At 36.0% G+C, this 24,153-nt stretch overlaps 2 long non-coding RNA genes and 1 pseudogene across 3 annotated transcripts in view; 2 read left to right on the top strand and 1 right to left on the bottom strand.

The window, feature by feature from the left end:
• LOC146754132 (uncharacterized) overlaps nucleotides 1–24,153 on the top strand; it is a 187,709-nt gene that overhangs the window by 103,741 nt on the left and 59,815 nt on the right. The gene's annotated exons all lie outside the window — the stretch shown is intronic.
• Nucleotides 267–5,077, bottom strand: LOC146754134 (doublesex and mab-3 related transcription factor 3-like; annotated as a pseudogene). The gene is made up of 2 exons (XR_014939828.1): nucleotides 3,979–5,077; nucleotides 267–1,902 (listed from the first exon to the last, which is right to left on the bottom strand). The product of XR_014939828.1 is annotated as a doublesex and mab-3 related transcription factor 3-like (transcript).
• On the top strand, nucleotides 5,536–10,186 carry LOC146754133 (uncharacterized). Its single transcript, XR_014939831.1, has 5 exons — nucleotides 5,536–5,901; nucleotides 6,644–6,758; nucleotides 7,119–7,236; nucleotides 9,229–9,347; nucleotides 9,667–10,186. It is a non-coding gene; the product is annotated as an uncharacterized LOC146754133 (long non-coding RNA).

Below are 24,153 nucleotides of genomic sequence, written 5' to 3'. Positions count from 1 at the left end.
ACTTGGAAGTGTCTGTAGCACACATCCAAGGACCTAAGCTTCCCTCATGATAGCATTTGCTGAGACTCAGTTTCAGGCTACGAGGCAGGGGGGCAGAACCTGGACTGGGAAAAATAGACTTGCCTTGTCTGCTGTTGCTGGAACTAGACATTGTTACCCCAGCTGGCAGTTAATCAGCTCTCTATCCTCAGAAATGCTATTTGCCCAATATAAATGACATAAACCAAGATGATCATCTTAGTTTATTTTTCTGGAGTTCTTAGCATGCTACATTAACCTGACAATGTTTAATCTTGTGTTCATTTCACAATACACTTCATGCACTTCACAGCCGTAATTGGTTTTACACTGACATTACACATTTTGACCTAGCCATGGGAAAAGAATAACTCATAAGATTATTTTTCTAAAAAATGTCCAAGCTCAAACAGTACAGAAGCAGTTCATGCTAGTTCCATGTGCATAATTCTTCTGCCTTTCCTTTCAATGCAAAGATGATGACTGGTCCTTGTTTTAGTCCATTTGCAATTGAACTACTTTTGTTTGATTTCTTATGTCCTGAGGAGTTCTCTCTTATAAAACAGCATTCAAGTATTCTAGTTTAATATCCCCAGTTGTCTGAGTTAAGGAACAAAGTAGACCTTGAGCTTCTGTTTCCGCTATGAATCTTCCAGAGTCCCGTAACCGATGGCCATAAAGTCTTTCCTTGTTGTACGCACTCAGAGCTAAAGCCAGAGTATTGCTATTTGGCATTATCCAATGAAGTGCAAGAAATTAAATACGTTATGTCTTTATTGCTATAGTACAATACCAAGCAAAGTCAAGTTTTAATACAATTGCAAGTGTTTCATGGAGTATACGTCTCTCCTCTTCAGGCCCAGTAGTTCAGCTGCACTGCAAATATCACTTACTTACTTATCATATGCCAAATGTCATCCTAAGAAGATGTGTTGAGTATTCTTGAGTCTGAAGAATCAGACCTTTCATCATACTCATCTTCTGTGTCAAGAGGTTGCTTAGACACAATAGGACATCCGTCATCAGGGATTGAGATCCTAGGATCTTCTGATGAGCGAGAAGGAAGGACAGAAGAGCTTTGGAAGACGCTGGCTGAGTTGCTAGAGAAAGGACTGACATACTGGGACTGCAGCTGGTACTGCTGCTGCAGCATCATGGTGTTCCAAAGGGTGACATCATTAGGCAGGAAAGGACTGGACTGGTTTCTTGCCAAAGTGTTCCTCAGCATCAGTGGGTAGCGAGGTGGCTGAGGAAATGGGTGCTACAAAGGTACAGTCAGAGGATTGGGCACAACATTGCTGGAGTCAGCAGAGAACCTCAGTGTGTCAGGGACCCTGAAGGCTGAGCCCACTGACCACTTGGAAGAGGAAATAGGATAGGAACTCAGCGTGTGTTCAAAAATATGCCCATTGGAAGGTAGAACTAGACCATCTGACTCTGCAGAAGTTCTCTCACCACTGGCCACTGAAGACCGGCTGGACAAGAGAACCTCAACAGCGCTCACCAGGTCACCACCACATCCTTTCAGGATCAACTCCAGCACCGTCGGCTTCTGCTTAGGGAAAATCTTTTTCAGCACTTCCAGTGGAGGTCTGTTGGCTTTCAAGCTGAAAGGTAAAGAAACTGTCCCAGAAGGACCTTCTATCAGTAGGTGATTCTGCTCTGCATGGTACTTGGGGCTCTCTGGACGGCTCTCTGTGCTCCCACCAGTTTTCTGAACTGCGTAACATACCTCATCCACTTATACAATTTCTGGGCTTTCAGGGGTGAAGCAGGTTCTGGCTTTAGCCATGTCTGGGGAATTCCTTTGGTCTGTGTCTTCGTCACTGTAGGTCTCAGCATTGTCTGTTCCGCTGGCATCACCCAGCCTCTCCTCACTGATGTCTGCAAAGGAAGGCAGAGAAGTCAACAAATGCTGAGTCCAAATGCCTCTATGGACACCAGAGGACAGACTCTCCCTATAGGGAACAGAGCAGGCTCCTAGGGAAGGAAAGAAAGAAAAAAGAAAAAAAAAGCATTTTTCTGATAAAATTAAATTCTCTTTACAATGTCACGTGAGAACAAAACTGCAAGAGTCATGAGACATGACCTAGGCATTTTGTGCTTCTTTTCAGTCATCTGTCTCATTCTTCCACGTATAAGAAAAGCATCCTTTTTTCTCCTGCATCAGATGTGCTATACTAATCCTTCCATCCTTCTTCACTAGTTACAAGACAGCAATGAGCCAACCCAGTGTGCAAGTTCTCTCAGAGGAACTTGAGCATTTTCACTCTGGGATTCCTATTGCACTGGTTGTAAGATGTAAATATTCAGAGAGAATACCCTGGAAGACCAACATTTCCTCTGTAAATGCAGCAGCACTGGTAGAACCACTGCACCACATCTGCTGGCTCAGAGCTGTTCATATAAATCAATATATCCTAGTTCTTGTTCTGCAGAAACCAGTTCATTCCCCAGCAAGAAAAACAGGTTTCTCTTCCAAACCTGATCAAACCTGATGCCTTCATTGATTAGAACACAACATTTAGAAAAAAAATAATCTTTTTTTGGAAAGGACCCCTTGAAGGCATCTGGTTCAACCTCCTGCTCAAAGCAGAAGTAGCCTAAAATCTAGAGCAATTTGTTTTAGTCCCTGCTCAGCTGAGCTTTAAATATTTCTAAGGCTGGATGCTTAGCAACCTCCCTCAGCACTTGTTTCAGGTACCTTGCCTGTCGTGTGTGAAGCTAAGAAGGGCAGAGCAAAAGCCCACGGACCACGTTTTTACCAGAGGTACACACAAAAAGGGAGATACCCCAGGGCTCCAATCACAAAAGGGGGCAATGTATTTGCTTGAAATCCTTTGCAGTCATTTACCTAAGGATGTTGTTCTGCTGACCTCCCTCATGCAAGTGCAGTGCTGACCTGACAAACATCAGCAGCTGGGGAAGGGGACACTGCCAGCTGGTGCAGACAGAGGCTGTGTTCACACAGCAGAGCTTCTGAATGCACAAATGTGAAAGATGGTCTGCAGAAACCAATGGAAGTACTTGTCTGGTTTCCCAAGCCCACAGTGATGAGCCCAAGAACATATGGCCTGAAGCAAGCAAAGGCTTCCAAATTGTGCTCACAGTCACCCCTACCAGACTGAGAGGGAACTAAGGGCATGTAAATGGAAAATCCTGGCCACTGGCCTCCTACAGGTCTGCCTCACTCTCTCACCCTGGGAATGGACAGGGCATTTCTGGTGCAATTTACCCACTTTGTCACTCTGAGAAAGGAGTCTGAGTAAGCTGAGCAGGAGGTCACCATGCTGTCCAGAACGGGAGATACATTCCTCTGCTGTAAGTAAACCATCAGCTCCTGGCAGAGCAGAGCAGACAGTCAGCATGGCAAAGGGCTGTTCTCTGCCCGAGGCAGGAGCGATGGCCGTCCTGTGGAGCCGCGGGTGTTGCTGGCTCGGGTTGCAGAAGATGAGAGTGGGAATAAAGCTGAGGTGCCCTTCTGAAGACCCCATCTTTCTCTTTGAATTGCCTGACCTGTGCTGGTTACCCGTTTTTCATCTGGTTATGCTCTCTGTCCAGAGCTAATAGAGAAGCACGTATACAATATGAGGCAACGTGCATATGAACTTCTTTATGCTCTCTGCGTTAGTCTTGCCTTAGCATCCAAGGGGAATGCAGAAAGCAAACAAACCGGTAGCATTATCTTTTTGAGAGAATGTTAAGACCTAGGGGTAGCTTTTACTTGAAAAAGAAAAGAGAACGGGAGGGTCATGCTACCTTTCCCTCTTAATCCCCCACCACCCCCACCCCCCTCACACACACATGTAGATGAATAAAGACGATATTGCATAATGAAAAATAGGCTGCTTGTTCCCAAAGAGCTTGAGATAGTGTATAAGATGAGCCCAAAACACCCCATGATAGTCTGAGTCTCATGTCAAATGTGACACCAAAACCATTTCTTAGTGCAAAACCTACCAGGAGCTCCAGCCAGCAGATAATACTGATTCATACACCCAAGGCTGCACAGTTGGATCTGTCATTTGCTTGCCTTCATTTCATCAGTGGAAAAAGTACCCAAGGATCCAACCCACAGCCTTCTTCCTGCCTCCAGTATTTTTGCCAGTGAAACAGAGGACTCTGGTGGAGAAAAAGGATCATTGTCATCATCCATGTTGTTGATCCTGATGAGGATTAGGGTAGTGTTACAGCATGAACCATGAAAGCTGACCTTTACAAGCAACAAATTCCATGTAGCACTTGAAAAGTATTAGCATCTTCTTGGCCTTCAACTGTGAAAATAGCTTCCTGAACAATCACTTTGACAATGCCAGTCTTACAGGTTACACTGGTTTATATAGGCATGTCAGTAAGGCTAAGTAAAAATAAAGGCATATGAAGTGCTACATGATATATGTCAGCAGAAGACTGAAAAACAAGGGTCTAGGTCCTTTTGTGTGTGGGAACTTCAAGCTGAGTGCAGGAAGATGCTCACATATCCTCTTGTGAGCATGGAAGTGGCACTGCCTCGTTACAGTTTCCTCCTTCTTCCTGTTCCCTGAGAATGTTACAGGATAATTCACTCCCAGCACAAATGGTGGGGAAAATTTATCCTCTGCTTATGCTCTAGACCCACACCCTTGTCTGCTAGTGAAGATGTGTTCATTCAAATATACCATTATGTTGTTAAGCATGAGGAGACATCAGAGCAGCCCTTGCTCATGAGCCAGCACTTAACAGTGAAAGATAAGATCTCCTCAGCTTTTATGATAACATCCACAGAAAAGATGGCTGTGAAGTGGTTAATGTGCTGAAAGATCTCAAAACAGTTTGGATTCCTGTCATGGAGGGCCCTGCCAAGGGCTCACATCCAGTCCTTGATGTGAGTTATCTCTGGTGTGTGTGGCTGTGGGAAGGAGAGAATATCCCTTGAGCAGCTGCACATTCAGAAGCTGTGCATCTGACCAATGTGCAGATGGGGCTGAGTGGGAGCAGGAACAGGAAATGGCCTGTGATGTCTTCACCATCTGATGACAGCCACTATTGGGTCTCCAGGCTGTTTGATCCAGCAAAGCAGCTGATTGCCAGACCAAAAGCATGAAGGAGACATCTCAACTGGCTCCCATACTGCAGTCTGGAGGTGAGGATGAAGATGTTATTCAGCTCACATTCTAAAATAAAATAAAATAAAATAAAATAAAATAAAATAAAATAAAATAAAATAAAATAAAATAAAATAAAATAAAATAAAATAAAATAAAATAAAATAAGGAAATATTATTTTCTACTTTGATAGTTTGAGTATTTGCTTACAAATTACTAACAAAGTGCAAAATCCAATAATCTTTCTGGGTTGCTACTGGAGAACAGCCCAGTTTATTTTTCACACTGCCAAAAGACTTGTTTTTCCTTTGACAGAGGGCCTGGCAGTCATCTCCCGGTGCCTCAAACTACTGTAATGCATTTGATATCAGTCCACCCAGCAAATCTAGCCAGCAGCAAAGCCGGAAGCAACATTCGGCCACTCCCTATCACAAAGAGCTCCTCCAGGTGCTCACAGCACCAAACCCTTTCCGTGGTTCTCAGGGAGCGCTGCAGTGAGTTGCTGGTGAACCTGCGGGTGACGCTGAGAAGAGGGGTTACAATGCACCCCACCCCTGCTCTGCTCATATCGCTCCCAGAAAGATCCTGGGGCTGCCCGGGATCGGGGAAGGGTCGCCCCGTTCTGTAACGTCAGCTCATTCGTTGGTGACATCACCGAGCGTCCGGCATGAAACGGGGCACGGCCGCTAGATGGAGCCGCTTGCCCGACGGAGTGATCCTGGTGTACTATGCGGGTTATGGCGCAGCCGTTTTCAGCCCGGCTCCCAAAAGCGGATCGTCTCTGCTCTCCACCCTCAGGTATGTGTCCAGATTGGGCTCGGCTCAGGGATGCATTCAAAGCCAGTTGAGGTTCCAGACGCTTGGAAGTTTAAAATACAAGCCCATTTCACAAGGAGCTCTCAAATGTCTTGTATATACAGTTCAGTTTCAGCTGAACTCACACATTGCCGGCGGGGGGGTGGGGGGTGGGGGGGGTGAGATGGGACGGGACGGGACGGGACGGGACGGGGGGGGGGGGAGATGGGGGAGGGCGGGGCGGGTGACAGGACTTGAGCTGTAAGGCTGGAGCATATGCCAGATCTTCAGCATCAGTGATTTTTTTGGTGAAACAAAAAGGCGACCCAAGTTTGTCTGGGGAGTAATTGTATTCAACTGCAGACAAATTAAACCCAGGTCACTATGGCTGGTTGCTGGCCGCTGCTTTTAGGGTGGGTGTGCAAGGGTCTGTGAAGCAATGCTGCAGAGGAAGTGAGGACTCAGAGAAGGATGGGGTGGTTGTGCTGCTCTCACCACACCCACAGCCACAGCTGATTCCCCTGTTGCCAGACCAATGTGACTGCAGAAATAGTGAAAATCTGTCAAAAGAGCAGCCAGAAGTGATGGCCAAATCAGGAAATAAGTGAATGCCAGACAATAACTCAACAAGCAGAAAATTTGATTGAGATTTCAGATGTTAAGTATATAGCAGTCATCTGCAGAGTTAGTTGCAGCTTTCCATACCCATACATTATGGAAGCCTATCAAAACCTCATGTTTTCAGGAGGAAGGAAGGAGTACAGGCAGACAGCCCACCCCACCTCAACTTCAGGCTTCTACTGTAGAGCTCCCTGTTCCTTTTTGAAGCCAGCAGAAGCAGGCACAACACCTCTAAAAAGGTAAGATAAATACATAAGTAAATACAAGATAAATACAGCTTCTTGGAAGGAAAAGAAGGGAAGGGAAGGGGAAACAAAAAGGGAAAGGAAAGAGAAAAGGGAAGGAAAAGGGAAAGGGGAAGGGAAAGGGAAAGAGAAAGGGGAAGTGGAAGGGAAAGGGAAAGAGGAAGGGAAACGGAAACATAAAGGGGATGAAAAAGAAAGAGCAAGAAAAAAGAGGGAAGGAAAGGGGGAAGTAAACAGAAAATGAAAATTAAATAGGGAAGAAAAAGAGGAAGGAGAACACGAAAGGGGGGAGGAAAAGTAAAACAAATAGGGTAAGAAGAAGCCTATCAAAGTCTCATGTGGTGAACTTTCCAGGGGGAAGGAAGGAGCACAGGCAGACAGAGAGGTCAGCCCACCTCACCTTCAGGCTTCTACTGTAGAGCTCCCTGTTCCTTTTTGAAGAAGCAGAAGCAGGCACAACTCCTCTAAAGAGGTAAGATAAATACCAAAGTAAATACAACATAAATACAGCTTCCCCAAAGAAAAGAATAGAAAAGAGAAAAGAAAAAGGGAAGGGATAGAGAAAGGGAAAGGGAAATAAAGGGAAAGGGAAACATAAAGGGGAAGTAAAAAAAAAAGCAAGAAAAAAGAGGGAAGGAAAGGGGGAAGTAAAGACGAAAAGAAACTTAAATAGGGAAGAAAAAGAGAAAGGAGAACAGAAAAGGGGGAAGGAAAAGGAAAACAAATAGGTTAAGAAGAACCAAAAGCAAAAGAAAATAAGGTGGGGAAATGGAAGGGAGAGGTGGCCAGGATATCTCCCCTCCATCCCTCATCACTATTATTTGTACCATAGTCCTGCAGATTTCTTTCTTTCTTTCTTTCCTTCTTTCTTTCTTTCTTTCTTTCTTTCTTTCTTTCTTTCTTTCTTTCTTTCTTTCTTTCTTTCTTTCTTTCTTTCTTTCTTTCTTTCTTTCTTTCTTTCTTTCTTTCTTTCTTTCTTTCTTTCTTTCTTTCTTTCTTCCTTCCTTCCTTCCTTCCTTCCTTCCTTCCTTCCTTCCTTCCTTCCTTCCTTCCTTCCTTCCTTCCTTCCTTCCTTCCTTCCTTCCTTCCTTCCTTCCTTCCTTCCTTCCTTCCTTCCTTCCTTCCTTCCTTCCTTCCTTCCTTCCTTCCTTCCTTCCTTCCTTCCTTCCTTCCTTCCTTCCTTCCTTCCTTCCTTCCTTCCTTCCTTCCTTCCTTCCTTCCTTCCTTCCTTCCTTCCTTCCTTCCTTCCTTCCTTCCTTCCTTCCTTCCTTCCTTCCTTCCTTCCTTCCTCTCTCTCTCTCTCTCCCTTTCTCTCTCTCTCTCTCTCTCTCTCTCTCTCTTTCCCAAAATCAAAGCTACTGATGGCTACTCTATGATTGTGAGAACAGCGCAAAGAGGTATCAGATGATATTTTTATATGTTTGTACGTCGAGAAGTGTCATTTCATGAATTTATTGTGCTTTTTTTAAAAAAAAGGCAAGTAAGGGAAATGGAAAAGAAAAAGGGGAAGAAGGTGAAAGAGAAAGGTGAAAAAAATAGAGTAAAAAAAGAAATAAGGGAAGAAAAAGAGAAAGAAAAAATAAAAAAGGAGAGGAAAAATAGAGAGATTTAAAGAAGCAAGAGGAAAGGAAAAACAATAGAATAAGAAAATGCAAGAGAAAAAGAAAAAAAGAAACAAGAAGAAAAAGCAACAGAAAAAGAAAATGAAAAAAGAAAAAAAGGTTAATGAAAGAGAGGGAAAAAATAAAATGAGAATAGGGGAAAAAAGAGAAAGAAGAATAAAATAAAGGGAAGGGGAAAAAAAGGAAGATAAAGAAAAACAAAAAGGATAAGGAAAAAACAAAACCAAAAGAAAATAGAAAAAGAAAAAGGAAGAGAATAAGAAAATGGAAAAAGAAGAAAAAATAGAGAAGAAAAATAAGGAAGAAAAAAAAAAAGAAAAATAAAAAGAAAAAAAGGAAAGGGAAAAGGAAAGGGAAATAGAAACATAAAGGGGAAGGGAAACAGAAGTGGGAAAGCAAAGATAAAAGGAGAAGAGAAAAGAGGGAAGAAAACAGGGAAGAAAATAGATAAGAATGATAATTGGGAAGAACAAGAATAGTAAAAGGAGAAGGGAAAGAAAATGGGGAAGAAAAAAAACAAATAGGGGAAGAAAAAGCAAAAGCAAAAGGAAAGAATGGAAGACAAAGAAGAAGAAAAATGTAAAGAGTACAAAAGAAAAGAAAAGAGAAAGGAAAGGAAGAAGAAAGGGAAAGAGGAAAGGAAAGGGAAATAAAGGGAAAGAGAAACATAAAAGGGAAGGAAAAAAAGCAAGAAAAAAGAGGCAAGGAAATGGGGAAGAAAAGAGAAAATGAAAATTAAATAGGGAAGAAAAAGAGAAAGGAGAACAGAAAAGATGGAAGGAAAAGAAAAACAAATAGAGTAAAAAGAATCCTATCAAAATCTCATGTGGTGATCTTTTCAGGGGGAAGGAAGGAGCACAGGCAGGCAGAGAGGCCAGCCCACCTCACCTTCAGGCTTCTACTGTAGAGCTCCTTGTTCCTTTTTGAAGCCAGCAGAAGCAGGCACAACACCTCTAAAAAGGTAAGATAAATACAAAAGTAAATGCAAGATAAATACAGCTTCCCAAAAAAGAAGGGAAGTAAGGGAAGAAACAGAAGGGGAAAAGAAAAGGGAAGGGGAAGGGAAAGAGGAAGAGAAAGAGAAATCAAGGGAAAGGGAAACATAAAGGGGAAGAAAAAGAAAGAACAAGAAAAAAGAGGGAAGGAAAGGGGGAAGTAAAGAGAAAATGAAAATTAAATAGGGAAGAAAAAGAGAAAGGAGAACACAAAAGGGGGGAGGAATAGTAAAACAAATAGGGTAAGAAGAAGCCTATCAAAATCACATGTGATAAACTTTCCAGGGGGAAGGAAGGAGCACAGGCAGGCAGAGAGGCCAGCCCACCTCACCTTCAGGCTTCTACTGTAGAGCTCCCTGTTCCTTTTTGAAGAAGCAGAAGCAGGCACAACTCCTCTAAAAAGGTAAGATAAATACCAAAGTAAATACAAGATAAATACAGCTTCCCCAAAGAAAAGAATAGAAAAGAGAAAAGAAAAAGGGAAGGGAAATAAAGGGAAAGGGAAATAAAAGGAAAGGGAAAGGGAAACATAAAGGGGAAGTAAAAAAAAAGAGCAAGAAAAAAGGGGGAAGGAAAGGGGAAGAGAAAATAGGGAAGAAAAAGAGAAAGGAGAACAGAAAAGGGGGAAGGAAGAGAGAAACAAATAGGGTAAGAAGAACCAAAAGCAAAAGAAAATAAGGGGGGGAAATGGAAGGGAAAGGTCACTGATGGCCAGAATATCTCCCCTCCATCCCCCATCACCAGTATTTGTACGACAGTCCTGCAGATTTTTTTTTCTTTTTTTTTTTTTTTTACCAAAACCAAAGCTACTGAAGGCTACTCTATGATTGTGAGAACAGCGCAAAGAGGTATCCGATGATATTTTTATATCTGTTTGTACATCGAGAAGTATCATTTCATAAAGTAATTGTGCTTTAAAAGTAAAAAAAAAGGAAAGTAAAGGAAATGAAGAAGGGGAAGAAGATGAAAGAAAAAGGTGAAGAAAATTAAGATAAAAAAGAAACAAGGGAAGAAAAAGAGAAAGAAAAAAAAGGAGAGGAAAAATAGAGAGATTTAAAAAGCAAAAGAAAAGGAAAATCAATGAAACAAGAAGAAAAAGCACCAGAAAAAAATAAAAGAAAAAGGAACAAGAAGAAAGAGCAACAGAAAAGAAAGAAAAAAAAAGAAAAAAGATAAAGAAAAAGAAAAAAGTTAATGAAAAAGGAAAAAAATAATAGGGATAGAAAAGAGAAAGAAGAATAGAATAAAGGGAAAAAAAGGAAGATATAGAAAAACAAAAAGGATAAGGTAATAGCAAAGCCAAAAGAAAATAGAAAAAGAAAAAAGAAGAGAAAAAGAAAAAGAAAAAAGAAGAAAAAATAGAGAAGAAAAATAGGGTAGCAAAAGAAAAGAATAAAAAAAAGACAAGAAAATAAGAAAAAAGAAAGGGAATAGGGTAGAAGGGGGTAAAGGGAAAGAAAGGGGAGGGAAGGGAAAGAGAAGTGGGAAAGCAAAGATAAAAGGGGAAGAATAAAGGGGGAAGAAAAGAGGGAGGAAAATAGAAGAAGAATGATAGTTGGGAAGAAAAAGAATAGTGAGAGGAGAAGGGAAAGAAAATGAGGAAGAAAAAAATGGGAAGAAAAAACAAAAGCAAAAGGAAAGAAGCGAAGTCAAAGAAGAAAAAAAATTAAAAGAAGAAATGAAAAGAAGAGAAAGGGAAGGGAAAGGGAAAGAGAAAGGAAAAGGGAAAGAAAGGGAAAGAGAGGGAAAAAAAAGAAATGAGGAGAGGGGAGGGGAGAAAATGGAAAGAGGATAGAAAAAAGAAAGGAAAAAAGAAAAGAAGGAAGAAAAGAAGATAATATAAGGAAAGGAAAGAAGAAGAGAAAAAAAAGTAATAGGAGAAAGATAAAAGGAAATAGAAGAGGGAAGACAAAAATAAAATTGGGGGGGTAAAGGTAAGAAAACGGGGAAAAAAAGAAGAAAAATGATAATAGGGAAGAAAAAGAATATAAAAAATAGAAGGAAAAGAAAATGGGGAAGAAAAGAAAAACAAAACCAGGAGAAATGAACAAAAGGAAAATGAAAGAAGTGAAGAAAAAGAAGGCAAAGAAAAGGAAGAAAAAGAAGAAGAAAAAGAAAGGAATGAAGAGTAAAGAAAAGAGGGAAGTGAAGAAGAAAGGGAATACGAAAGAGAGAGGGAAAGAGAAAGAAAGCAATAAGGAAACATAAAGGGGAAGGAAAAAAAAAGAGCAAGAAAAAACAGGGAAGGAATGGGGGAAGAAAGAGGAAATGAAAATTAAACAGTGAAGAAAAAGAGAAAAGGGAATAGAAAAGGGGGAAGATAGGGAAAAAAGGTAATGGAAAAGAAATAGGAGAAATAAAAAACAGGAAACAGAAGGGGGAAAGTAAAGATAAAATGAAGAAAAAAGAGGGAAGAAAAAAGAGGGAAGAATACAGGGAAGGAAATAGAAGAAGAATGATAATAAGGAAGAAAAAGAATAGGAAAAGGAGAAGGGAAAAAATGGGGAAGAAAAAACAAAAAGGGGAAGAGAAAGTAAAAGCGAAAGGAAAGAAGGGAAGAAAAAGAAAAGAAGAAGAAAAGAATAAAAAAAGAAAGGAAAAGAAAAAAAAGGAAAACAAAGGAAAAAAGAAAAAAGAAAAAAGAAAAAAAAGGAAAAAGAAAAGAAAATAAAAAAAAAGAAAAAGGTAAAGAATAGAGAAGAAAAGAAGAAAGAAAAAGAAACATAAAGGGAAAGAAAAAAAGCAAGAAAAAAGAGGGAAAGAAATGGGGAAGCAAAAAAGAAAATTAAATAGGGAGGAAAAAAAGAGAACAGAAAAGGAGGAAGCGAAAGTAAAACAGATAGGGTAAAAAGAAACAAAAGCTAAAGAAAATAGGGGGTGGGGGGTGGGGGAATGATTGGAAAAGGAAAAGGAAAAGAAGTAAAGAATATATGGGCTATAATAAAAGGGGGAAGGGAAGAGAAGAAGAAAAAAAAATTATCAAACTTTAAAAAGAAAAAAAGACAAAGAATGGGTCGGGGTAAAAAGAAAAGAGAGAAGAAAATCAAGAAATAAAAAAGAATGAGAAAAGGGGAAGAAAAATGGAAAGAAAACGAATATTAAAAAGAGAAAAAAGCGAGAAAAAAGAAAAATAAAGATAGGGAAGAAAAAGTTAAAAAAAAAGAAATAGGGAAAAAAACATGAAACAGGAGAAAGTCAAGATAAAAGGGGAAGAAAAAAGAGGGGAGAAAACAGGGAAGAAAATAGAAGAAAAATGATAATAGGGAAGAAAAAGAATAGAAAAAGGAGAAGGGAAAGAAAATGGGGAAGAAAAATAAAACAAAAAGGGGAAGAAGAAGCAAAAGCAAAAGGAAAGAAGGGAAGAACAAGAAGAAGAAAAAAAGAAAAAGTAAAGAAAGAAAAGACAGGAAAACAAAAGAAAAAAGAGAAAAAAGATAAAGGGAAAGAAAGAGAAAGGGAAACATAAAGGGGAAGAAAAAAAGGAGCAAGAAAAAAGAGGAAAGGAAAGGGGGAAGAGAAAATGAAAATTAAATAGAGAAAGGAGAACAAAAAGAGGGAAGTAAAGAAAAACAGGTTAAGAAGAACCAAAAGCAAAAGAAAAATGGGGGGGAGGGGATGGAAAAGGAAGAGGAAAACATAAACAAGAAAAAATATATGGGAACAAAAAAAGGGGGGAGAAGGGAAGAAAATAAGAAAAAAACAAGATTTTAAAAGGAGAAAGCAAAAGACAAAATGTGGGTGGGTGGGTGTTGGGGGGGGGGAGAGGGAAGAATAGCAAGTAATAAAAAATAATGAGAAAAGTGGAAGAAAAATGTAAAGAAAATGAAAATTAAAAAGAAAGCAAGAAAGAAGAAAAACAAAATGGAGGTAGAGAAGAAAAAGGTAAAGAAAAAGACACAGGGAAAAAAAACGTAAAACAGGAGAAAGTAAAGATAAAAGGGGAAGAAAGAGGAGGGAAGAAAACAGGGAAGAAAATAGAGAAAGATTTGGGAAGAAAAAGAATCGAAAAAGGAGAAGGGAAAGAAAATGTGGAAGAAAAATAAAACAAATAGGGGAAGAAAAAGCAAAAGGATAAGAAAAGAAGGCAAGAAAAATAAGTAGAAAAAAAAAGAAAAAGTAAAGAGAAAAAAAGAAAAAAGGGGGGGGGAAGGAAAAGGAAAAGAAAACGAAATAAAAAATATATAAGAACAGAAAAAAGGGGGGTAAGAAGGGGAAGGAAGAAAATAAGAAAAAAAATATCAAATATATAGGAAAGAAAAAAATAAATGAAAGGAAAGAAAAGCAAAGTATAAACGAAAGGAAAGTATAAAGGTATGCTAAGGAAAGGAAAGTATAAAGGAAAGGAAGGTACAAAAGAAATGAGAGTATAATGGAAAGAAAAGTATAAAGAAAAGGAAAGTATAAAGGAAGGGAAAGTATAAAAGAAAGGAAGCAAAGGTAAGTATAAAGGAAGGGAAAGGAAGGGAATAGAAAAGAAAGGAAAGGTAGATATAATGGAAAGGAAAGCAATGTATAAGGGAAAGTCAATGTATGTAGAATTGTAAGGATAGGGAAGTATATAAAAAAGGAAAGGCAAGATTAATTTAAAAAAAAGAAAAGAATGGAAAGGAAGGTCTAAAGAAAAATGTTACAGAACAGAAAGGGAATGTAGGTATAATGCAAAGGGAAGGGAATTATAAAAGAAGGGAATTTATAAAAGAAAGGAAAGCAAAGGTAAGTATGAAAGGAAAGTATAAATGAAAGGAAAGGCTAAGTTTAAAAATAGGAATTGAAATGAAAGTGTAAAGGAAAGGAAAGTATACAGAAAAGGAAAGTGTAAAGGAAAGGAAAGTATACAGAAAAAAAAAATATAAAGGAAGGGAAAGTATAAAAGAAAGGAAAGCAAAGGTAAGTATATTGGAAAGGATAAGAAAGTATAAATGAAAGGAATGGGTAATTTTAAAAATAGTCATGGAAAGGAAAGTATAAGGGAATGGAAAGTATAAAGGAAGGGAAAGTATAAAAGAAAGGAAGCAAAGGTAAGTATAAAGGATAGGAAAGGAAGGAAATAGAAAAGAAAGGAAAGGTAGATATAATGGAAATAAAAGCAATGTATAAAGGAAAGTCAATGTACATAGAATTGTAAGGATAGGGAAGTATATAAAAAAGGAAGGGCAAGGTTAATTTAAAAAAAAAAAGGAATGGAAAGGAAGGTCTAAAGGAAAATATTACAGAAAAGAAAGGGAATGTAGGTATAATGCAAAGGGAAGGGAATTATAAAAGAAGGGAATTTATAAAAGAAAGGAAAGCAAAGGTAAGTATGAAAGGAAAGGAAAGGAAAGTATAAATGAAAGGAAAGGCTAAGTTTAAAAATAGGAATTGAAATGAAAGTGTAAAGGACAGGAATGTATACAGAAAAGGAAAGTATAAAGAAAAGGAATGTATATAGGAAGGGAAAGTATAAAAGAAAGGAAAGCAAGGGTTAAGTATATTGGAAAGGAGAAGAAAGTATAAATGAAAGGAATGGGTAAGTCTAAAAATAAGAATGGAAAGGAAAGTAGAAGGGAATGTAAAGTATAAAGGAAGGGAAAGTATAAAAGAAAGGAAGCAAAGGTAAGTATAAAGGAAGGGAAAGGAAGGGAATAGAAAAGAAAGGAAAGGTAGATATAATGGAAAGGAAAGCAATGTATAAGGGAAAGTCAATGTATGTAGAATTGTAAGGATAGGGAAGTATATAAAAAAGGAAAGGCAAGGTTAATTTAAAAAAAAAAAAGGAATGGAAAGGAAGGTCTAAAGGAAAATGTTACAGAACAGAAAGGGAATGTAGGTATAATGCAAAGGGAAGGGAATTATACAAGAAGGGAATTTATAAAAGAAAGGAAAGCAAAGGTAAGTATGAAAGGAAAGGAAAGTATAAATGAAAGGAAAGGCTAAGTTTAAAAATAGGAATTGAAATGAAAGTGTAAAGGAAAGGAAAGTATACAGAAAAGGAAAGGGAAAGTATAAAAGAAAGGAAAGCAAAGGTTAAGTATATTGGAAAGGAGAAGAAAATATAAATGAAAGGAATGGGTAAGTCTAAAAATAGGAATGGAAAGGAAAGTATAAGGGAATGGAAAGTATAAAGGAAGGGAAAGTATAAAAGAAAGGAAGCAAAGGTAAGTATAAAGGAAGGGAAAGGAAGGGAATAGAAAAGAAAGGAAAGGTAGATATAATGGAAAGGAAAGCAATGTATAAAGGAAAGTCAATGTACGTAGAATTGTAAGGATAGGGAAGTATAAAAGAAAGGAAAGGCAAGGTTAATTTAAAAAAAAAAGGAATGGAAAGGAAGGTCTAAAGGAAAATGTTAAAGAACAGAAAGGGAATGTAGGTATAATGCAAAGGGAAGGGAATTATACAAGAAGGGAATTTATAAAAGAAAGGAAAGCAAAGGTAAGTATGAAAGGAAAGGAAAGTATAAATGAAAGGAAAGGCTAAGTTTAAAAATAGGAATTGAAATGAAAGTGTAAAGGAAAGGAAAGTATACAGAAAAGGAAATGGAAAGTATAAAAGAAAGGAAAGCAAAGGTAAATATATTGGAAAGGATAAGAAAGTATAAATGAAAGGAATGGGTAATTTTAAAAATAGGAATGGAAAGGAAAGTATAAGTGAATGGAAAGTATAAAGGAAGGGAAAGTATAAAAGAAAGGAAGCAAAGGTAAGTATAAAGGAAGGGAAAGGAAGGGAATAGAAAAGAAAGGAAAGGTAGATATAATGGAAATAAAAGCAATGTATAAAGGAAAGTCAATGTACATAGAATTGTAAGGATAGGGAAGTATAAAAGAAAGGAAAGGCAAGGTTAATTTAAAAAAAAAAAAGGAATGGAAAGGAAGGTCTAAAGGAAAATGTTACAGAACAGAAAGGGAATGTAGGTATAATGCTAAGGGAAGGGAATTATAAAAGAAGGGAATTTATAAAAGAAAGGAAAGCAAAGGTAAGTATGAAAGGAAAGGAAAGGAAAGTATAAATGAAAGGAAAGGCTAAGTTTAAAAATAGGAATTGAAATGAAAGTGTAAAGGACAGGAATGTATACAGAAAAGGAAAGTATAAAGAAAAGGAATGTATATAGGAAGGGAAAGTATAAAAGAAAGGAAAGCAAGGGTTAAGTATATTGGAAAGGAGAAGAAAGTATAAATGAAAGGAATGGGTAAGTCTAAAAATAGGAATGGAAAGGAAAGTATAATGGAATGGAAAGTATAAAGGAAGGGAAAGTATAAAAGAAAGGAAGCAAAGGTAAGTATAAAGGAAGGGAAAGGAAGGGAATAGAAAAGAAAGGATAGGTAGATATAATGGAAATAAAAGCAATGTATAAGGGAAAGTCAATGTATGTAGAATTGTAAGGATAGGGAAGTATATAAAAAAGGAAAGGCAAGGTTAATTTAAAAAAAAAAAGGAATGGAAAGGAAGGTCTAAAGGAAAATGTTACAGAACAGAAAGGGAATGTAGGTATAATGCAAAGGGAAGGGAATTATAAAAGAAGGGAATTTATAAAAGAAAGGAAAGCAAAGGTAAGTATGAAAGGAAAGGAAAGTATAAATGAAAGGAAAGGCTAAGTTTAAAAATAGGAATTGAAATGAAAGTGTAAAGGAAAGGAAAGTATACAGAAAAGGAAAGGGAAAGTATAAAAGAAAGGAAAGCAAAGGTAAGTATATTGGAAAGGATAAGAAAGTATAAATGAAAGGAATGGGTAATTTTAAAAATAGGAATGGAAAGGAAAGTATAAGTGAATGGAAAGTATAAAGGAAGGGAAAGTATAAAAGAAAGGAAGCAAAGGTAAGTATAAAGGAAGGGAAAGGAAGGGAATAGAAAAGAAAGGAAAGGTAGATATAATGGAAAGGAAAGCAAAGTATAAGGGAAAGTCAATGTATGTAGAATTGTAAGGATAGGGAAGTATATAAAAAAGGAAAGGCAAGGTTAATTTAAAAAAAAGAAAGGAATGGAAAGGAAGGTCTAAAGGAAAATGTTACAGAACAGAAAGGGAATGTAGGTATAATGCAAAGGGAAGGGAATTATAAAAGAAGGGAATTTATAAAAGAAAGGAAAGCAAAGGTAAGTATGAAAGGAAAGGAAAGGAAAGTATAAATGAAAGGAAAGGCTAAGTTTAAAAATAGGAATTGAAATGAAAGTGTAAAGGACAGGAATGTATACAGAAAAGGAAAGTATAAAGAAAAGGAATGTATATAGGAAGGGAAAGTACAAAAGAAAGGAAAGCAAGGGTTAAGTATATTGGAAAGGAGAAGAAAGTATAAATGAAAGGAATGGGTAAGTCTAAAAATAAGAATGGAAAGGAAAGTATAAGGGAATGGAAAGTAAAAAGGAAGGGAAAGTATAAAAGAAAGGAAGCAAAGGTAAGTATAAAGGAAGGGAAAGGAAGGGAATATAAAAGAAAGGAAAGGTAGATATAATGGAAAGGAAAGCAATGTATAAGGGAAAGTCAATGTATGTAGAATTGTAAGGATAGGGAAGTATATAAAAAAGGAAAGGCAAGGTTAATTTAAAAAAAAAAAAGGAATGGAAAGGAAGGTCTAAAGGAAAATGTTACAGAACAGAAAGGGAATGTAGGTATAATGCAAAGGGAAGGGAATTATAAAAGAAGGGAATTTATAAAAGAAAGGAAAGGAAAGTATAAATGAAAGGAAAGGCTAAGTTTAAAAATAGGAATTGAAATGAAAGTGTAAAGGAAAGGAAAGTATACAGAAAAGGAAAGGGAAAGTATAAAAGAAAGGAAAGCAAAGGTAAGTATATTGGAAAGGATAAGAAAGTATAAATGAAAGGAATGGGTAATTTTAAAAATAGGAATGGAAAGGAAAGTATAAGTGAATGGAAAGTATAAAGGAAGGGAAAGTATAAAAGAAAGGAAGCAAAGGTAAGTACAAAGGAAGGGAAAGGAAGGGAATAGAAAAGAAAGGAAAGGTAGATATAATGGAAAGGAAAGCAAAGTATAAGGGAAAGTCAATGTATGTACAATTGTAAGGATAGGGAAGTAGATAAAAAAGGAAAGGCAAGGTTAATTTAAAAAAAAGAAAGGAATGGAAAGGAAGGTCTAAAGGAAAATGTTACAGAACAGAAAGGGAATGTAGGTATAATGCAAAGGGAAGGGAATTATAAAAGAAGGGAATTTATAAAAGAAAGGAAAGCAAAGGTAAGTATGAAAGGAAAGGAAAGTATAAATGAAAGGAAAGGCTAAGTTTAAAAATAGGAATTGAAATGAAAGTGTAAAGGAAAGGAAAGTATACAGAAAAGGAAAGGGAAAGTATAAAAGAAAGGAAAGCAAATGTAAGTATATTGGAAAGGATAAGAAAGTATAAATGAAAGGAATGGGTAATTTTAAAAATAGGAATGGAAAGTATAAGTGAATGGAAAGTATAAAGGAAGGGAAAGTATAAAAGAAAGGAAGCAAAGGTAAGTATAAAGGAAGGGAAAGGAAGGGAATAGAAAAGAAAGGAAAGGTAGATATAATGGAAAGGAAAGCAATGTATAAGGGAAAGTCAATGTATGTAGAATTGTAAGGATAGGGAAGTATATAAAAAAGGAAAGGCAAGGTTAATTTAAAAAAAAAAAAGGAATGGAAAGGAAGGTCTAAAGGAAAATGTTACAGAACAGAAAGGGAATGTAGGTATAATGCAAAGGGAAGGGAATTATAAAAGAAGGGAATTTATAAAAGAAAGGAAAGCAAAGGTAAGTATGAAAGGAAAGGAAAGTATAAATGAAAGGAAAGGCTAAGTTTAAAAATAGGAATTGAAATGAAAGTGTAAAGGAAAGGAAAGTATACAGAAAAGGAAAGGGAAAGTATAAAAGAAAGGAAAGCAAAGGTAAGTATATTGGAAAGGAGAAGAAAGTATAAATGAAAGGAATGGGTAATTTTCAAAATAGGAATGGAAAGGAAAGTATAAGTGAATGGAAAGTATAAAGGAAGGGAAAGTATAAAAGAAAGGAAGCAAAGGTAAGTATAAAGGAAGGGAAAGGAAGGGAATAGAACAGAAAGGAAAGGTAGATATAATGGAAAGGAAAGCAAAGTATAAGGGAAAGTCAATGTATGTAGAATTGTAAGGATAGGGAAGTATATAAAAAAGGAAAGGCAAGGTTAATTTAAAAAAAAAAAGGAATGGAAAGGAAGGTCTAAAGGAAAATATTACAGAAAAGAAAGGGAATGTAGGTATAATGCAAAGGGAAGGGAATTATAAAAGAAGGGAATTTATAAAAGAAAGGAAAGCAAAGGTAAGTATGAAAGGAAAGGAATGGATAAATGAAAGGAAAGGCTAAGTTTAAAAATAGGAATTGAAATGAAAGTGTAAAGAAAGGAAAGTATACAGAAAAGGAAAGGGAAAGTATAAAAGAAAGGAAAGCAAAGGTAAGTATATTGGAAAGGAGAAGAAAGTATAAATGAAAGGAATGGGTAAGTCTAAAAATAGGAATGGAAAGGAAAGTATAAGGGAATGGAAAGTATAAAGGAAGGGAAAGTATAAAAGAAAGGAAGCAAAGGTAAGTATAAAGTAAGGGAAAGGAAGGGAATAGAAAAGAAAGGATAGGTAGATATAATGGAAATAAAAGCAATGTATAAGGGAAAGTCAATGTATGTAGAATTGTAAGGATAGGGAAGTATATAAAAAAGGAAAGGCAAGGTTAATTTAAAAAAAAAAAGGAATGGAAAGGAAGGTCTAAAGGAAAATGTTACAGAACAGAAAGGGAATGTAGGTATAATGCAAAGGGAAGGGAATTATAAAAGAAGGGAATTTATAAAAGAAAGGAAAGCAAAGGTAAGTATGAAAGGAAAGGAAAGTATAAATGAAAGGAAAGGCTAAGTTTAAAAATAGGAATTGAAATGAAAGTGTAAAGGAAAGGAAAGTATACAGAAAAGGAAAGGGAAAGTATAAAAGAAAGGAAAGCAAAGGTAAGTATATTGGAAAGGATAAGAAAGTATAAATGAAAGGAATGGGTAATTTTAAAAATAGGAATGGAAAGGAAAGTATAAGTGAATGGAAAGTATAAAGGAAGGGAAAGTATAAAAGAAAGGAAGCAAAGGTAAGTATAAAGGAAGGGAAAGGAAGGGAATAGAAAAGAAAGGAAAGGTAGATATAATGGAAAGGAAAGCAAAGTATAAGGGAAAGTCAATGTATGTAGAATTGTAAGGATAGGGAAGTATATAAAAAAGGAAAGGCAAGGTTAATTTAAAAAAAAGAAAGGAATGGAAAGGAAGGTCTAAAGGAAAATGTTACAGAACAGAAAGGGAATGTAGGTATAATGCAAAGGGAAGGGAATTATAAAAGAAGGGAATTTATAAAAGAAAGGAAAGCAAAGGTAAGTATGAAAGGAAAGGAAAGGAAAGTATAAATGAAAGGAAAGGCTAAGTTTAAAAATAGGAATTGAAATGAAAGTGTAAAGGACAGGAATGTATACAGAAAAGGAAAGTATAAAGAAAAGGAATGTATATAGGAAGGGAAAGTACAAAAGAAAGGAAAGCAAGGGTTAAGTATATTGGAAAGGAGAAGAAAGTATAAATGAAAGGAATGGGTAAGTCTAAAAATAAGAATGGAAAGGAAAGTATAAGGGAATGGAAAGTAAAAAGGAAGGGAAAGTATAAAAGAAAGGAAGCAAAGGTAAGTACAAAGGAAGGGAAAGGAAGGGAATATAAAAGAAAGGAAAGGTAGATATAATGGAAAGGAAAGCAATGTATAAGGGAAAGTCAATGTATGTAGAATTGTAAGGATAGGGAAGTATATAAAAAAGGAAAGGCAAGGTTAATTTAAAAAAAAAAAAGGAATGGAAAGGAAGGTCTAAAGGAAAATGTTACAGAACAGAAAGGGAATGTAGGTATAATGCAAAGGGAAGGGAATTATAAAAGAAGGGAATTTATAAAAGAAAGGAAAGGAAAGTATAAATGAAAGGAAAGGCTAAGTTTAAAAATAGGAATTGAAATGAAAGTGTAAAGGAAAGGAAAGTATACAGAAAAGGAAAGGGAAAGTATAAAAGAAAGGAAAGCAAAGGTAAGTATATTGGAAAGGATAAGAAAGTATAAATGAAAGGAATGGGTAATTTTAAAAATAGGAATGGAAAGGAAAGTATAAGTGAATGGAAAGTATAAAGGAAGGGAAAGTATAAAAGAAAGGAAGCAAAGGTAAGTACAAAGGAAGGGAAAGGAAGGGAATAGAAAAGAAAGGAAAGGTAGATATAATGGAAAGGAAAGCAAAGTATAAGGGAAAGTCAATGTATGTACAATTGTAAGGATAGGGAAGTAGATAAAAAAGGAAAGGCAAGGTTAATTTAAAAAAAAAAAAAAGGAATGGAAAGGAAGGTCTAAAGGAAAATATTACAGAAAAGAAAGGAATGTAGGTATAATGCAAAGGGAAGGGAATTATAAAAGAAGGGAATTTATAAAAGAAAGGAAAGCAAAGGTAAGTATGAAAGGAAAGGAAAGGAAAGTATAAATGAAAGGAAAGGCTAAGTTTAAAAATAGGAATTGAAATGAAAGTGTAAAGGACAGGAATGTATACAGAAAAGGAAAGTATAAAGAAAAGGAATGTATATAGGAAGGGAAAGTAAAAAAGAAAGGAAAGCAAGGGTTAAGTATATTGGAAAGGAGAAGAAAGTATAAATGAAAGGAATGGGTAAGTCTAAAAATAAGAATGGAAAGGAAAGTAGAAGGGAATGGAAAGTACAAAGGAAGGGAAAGTATAAAAGAAAGGAAGCAAAGGTAAGTATAAAGGAAGGGAAAGGAAGGGAATAGAAAAGAAAGGAAAGGTAGATATAATGGAAAGGAAAGCAATGTATAAGGGAAAGTCAATGTATGTAGAATTGTAAGGATAGGGAAGTATATAAAAAAGGAAAGGCAAGGTTAATTTAAAAAAAAAAAAGGAATGGAAAGGAAGGTCTAAAGGAAAATGTTACAGAACAGAAAGGGAATGTAGGTATAATGCAAAGGGAAGGGAATTATAAAAGAAGGGAATTTATAAAAGAAAGGAAAGCAAAGGTAAGTATGAAAGGAAAGGAATGGATAAATGAAAGGAAAGGCTAAGTTTAAAAATAGGAATTGAAATGAAAGTGTAAAGAAAGGAAAGTATACAGAAAAGGAAAGGGAAAGTATAAAAGAAAGGAAAGCAAAGGTAAGTATATTGGAAAGGATAAGAAAGTATAAATGAAAGGAATGGGTAATTTTAAAAATAGGAATGGAAAGGAAAGTATAAGTGAATGGAAAGTATAAAGGAAGGGAAAGTATAAAAGAAAGGAAGCAAAGGTAAGTATAAAGGAAGGGAAAGGAAGGGAATAGAAAAGAAAGGAAAGGTAGATATAATGGAAAGGAAAGCAAAGTATAAGGGAAAGTCAATGTATGTAGAATTGTAAGGATAGGGAAGTATATAAAAAAGGAAAGGCAAGGTTAATTTAAAAAAAAAAAAGGAATGGAAAGGAAGGTCTAAAGGAAAATATTACAGAAAAGAAAGGGAATGTAGGTATAATGCAAAGGGAAGGGAATTATAAAAGAAGGGAATTTATAAAAGAAAGGAAAGCAAAGGTAAGTATGAAAGGAAAGGAAAGGAAAGTATAAATGAAAGGAAAGGCTAAGTTTAAAAATAGGAATTGAAATGAAAGTGTAAAGGACAGGAATGTATACAGAAAAGGAAAGTATAAAGAAAAGGAATGTATATAGGAAGGGAAAGTATAAAAGAAAGGAAAGCAAGGGTTAAGTATATTGGAAACGAGAAGAAAGTATAAATGAAAGGAATGGGTAATTTTAAAAATAGGAATGGAAAGGAAAGTATAAGTGAATGGAAAGTATAAAGGAAGGGAAAGTATAAAAGAAAGGAAGCAAAGGTAAGTATAAAGGAAGGGAAAGGAAGGGAATAGAAAGAAAGGAAAGGTAGATATAATGGAAAGGAAAGCAATGTATAAGGGAAAGTCAATGTATGTACAATTGTAAGGATAGGGAAGTAGATAAAAAAGGAAAGGCAAGGTTAATTTAAAAAAAAAAAAGGAATGGAAAGGAAGGTCTAAAGGAAAATGTTACAGAACAGAAAGGGAATGTAGGTATAATGCAAAGGGAAGGGAATTATAAAAGAAGGGAATTTATAAAAGAAAGGAAAGGAAAGTATAAATGAAAGGAAAGGCTAAGTTTAAAAATAGGAATTGAAATGAAAGTGTAAAGGAAAGGAAAGTATACAGAAAAGGAAAGGGAAAGTATAAAAGAAAGGAAAGCAAAGGTAAGTATATTGGAAAGGATAAGAAAGTATAAATGAAAGGAATGGGTAATTTTAAAAATAGGAATGGAAAGGAAAGTATAAGTGAATGGAAAGTATAAAGGAAGGGAAAGTATAAAAGAAAGGAAGCAAAGGTAAGTACAAAGGAAGGGAAAGGAAGGGAATAGAAAAGAAAGGAAAGGTAGATATAATGGAAAGGAAAGCAAAGTATAAGGGAAAGTCAATGTATGTACAATTGTAAGGATAGGGAAGTAGATAAAAAAGGAAAGGCAAGGTTAATTTAAAAAAAAGAAAGGAATGGAAAGGAAGGTCTAAAGGAAAATGTTACAGAACAGAAAGGGAATGTAGGTATAATGCAAAGGGAAGGGAATTATAAAAGAAGGGAATTTATAAAAGAAAGGAAAGCAAAGGTAAGTATGAAAGGAAAGGAAAGTATAAATGAAAGGAAAGGCTAAGTTTAAAAATAGGAATTGAAATGAAAGTGTAAAGGAAAGGAAAGTATACAGAAAAGGAAAGGGAAAGTATAAAAGAAAGGAAAGCAAATGTAAGTATATTGGAAAGGATAAGA

This window comes from Coturnix japonica, chromosome Z (genome assembly GCF_054131305.1).
Source record: "Coturnix japonica strain WE chromosome Z, WE-NBRP24, whole genome shotgun sequence".
Classification (NCBI taxonomy): Eukaryota; Metazoa; Chordata; class Aves; order Galliformes; family Phasianidae; genus Coturnix; species Coturnix japonica.
The sequence above is the reverse complement of the archived record's forward strand: the minus strand, read 5'-3'. Positions and strand labels throughout refer to the sequence as shown.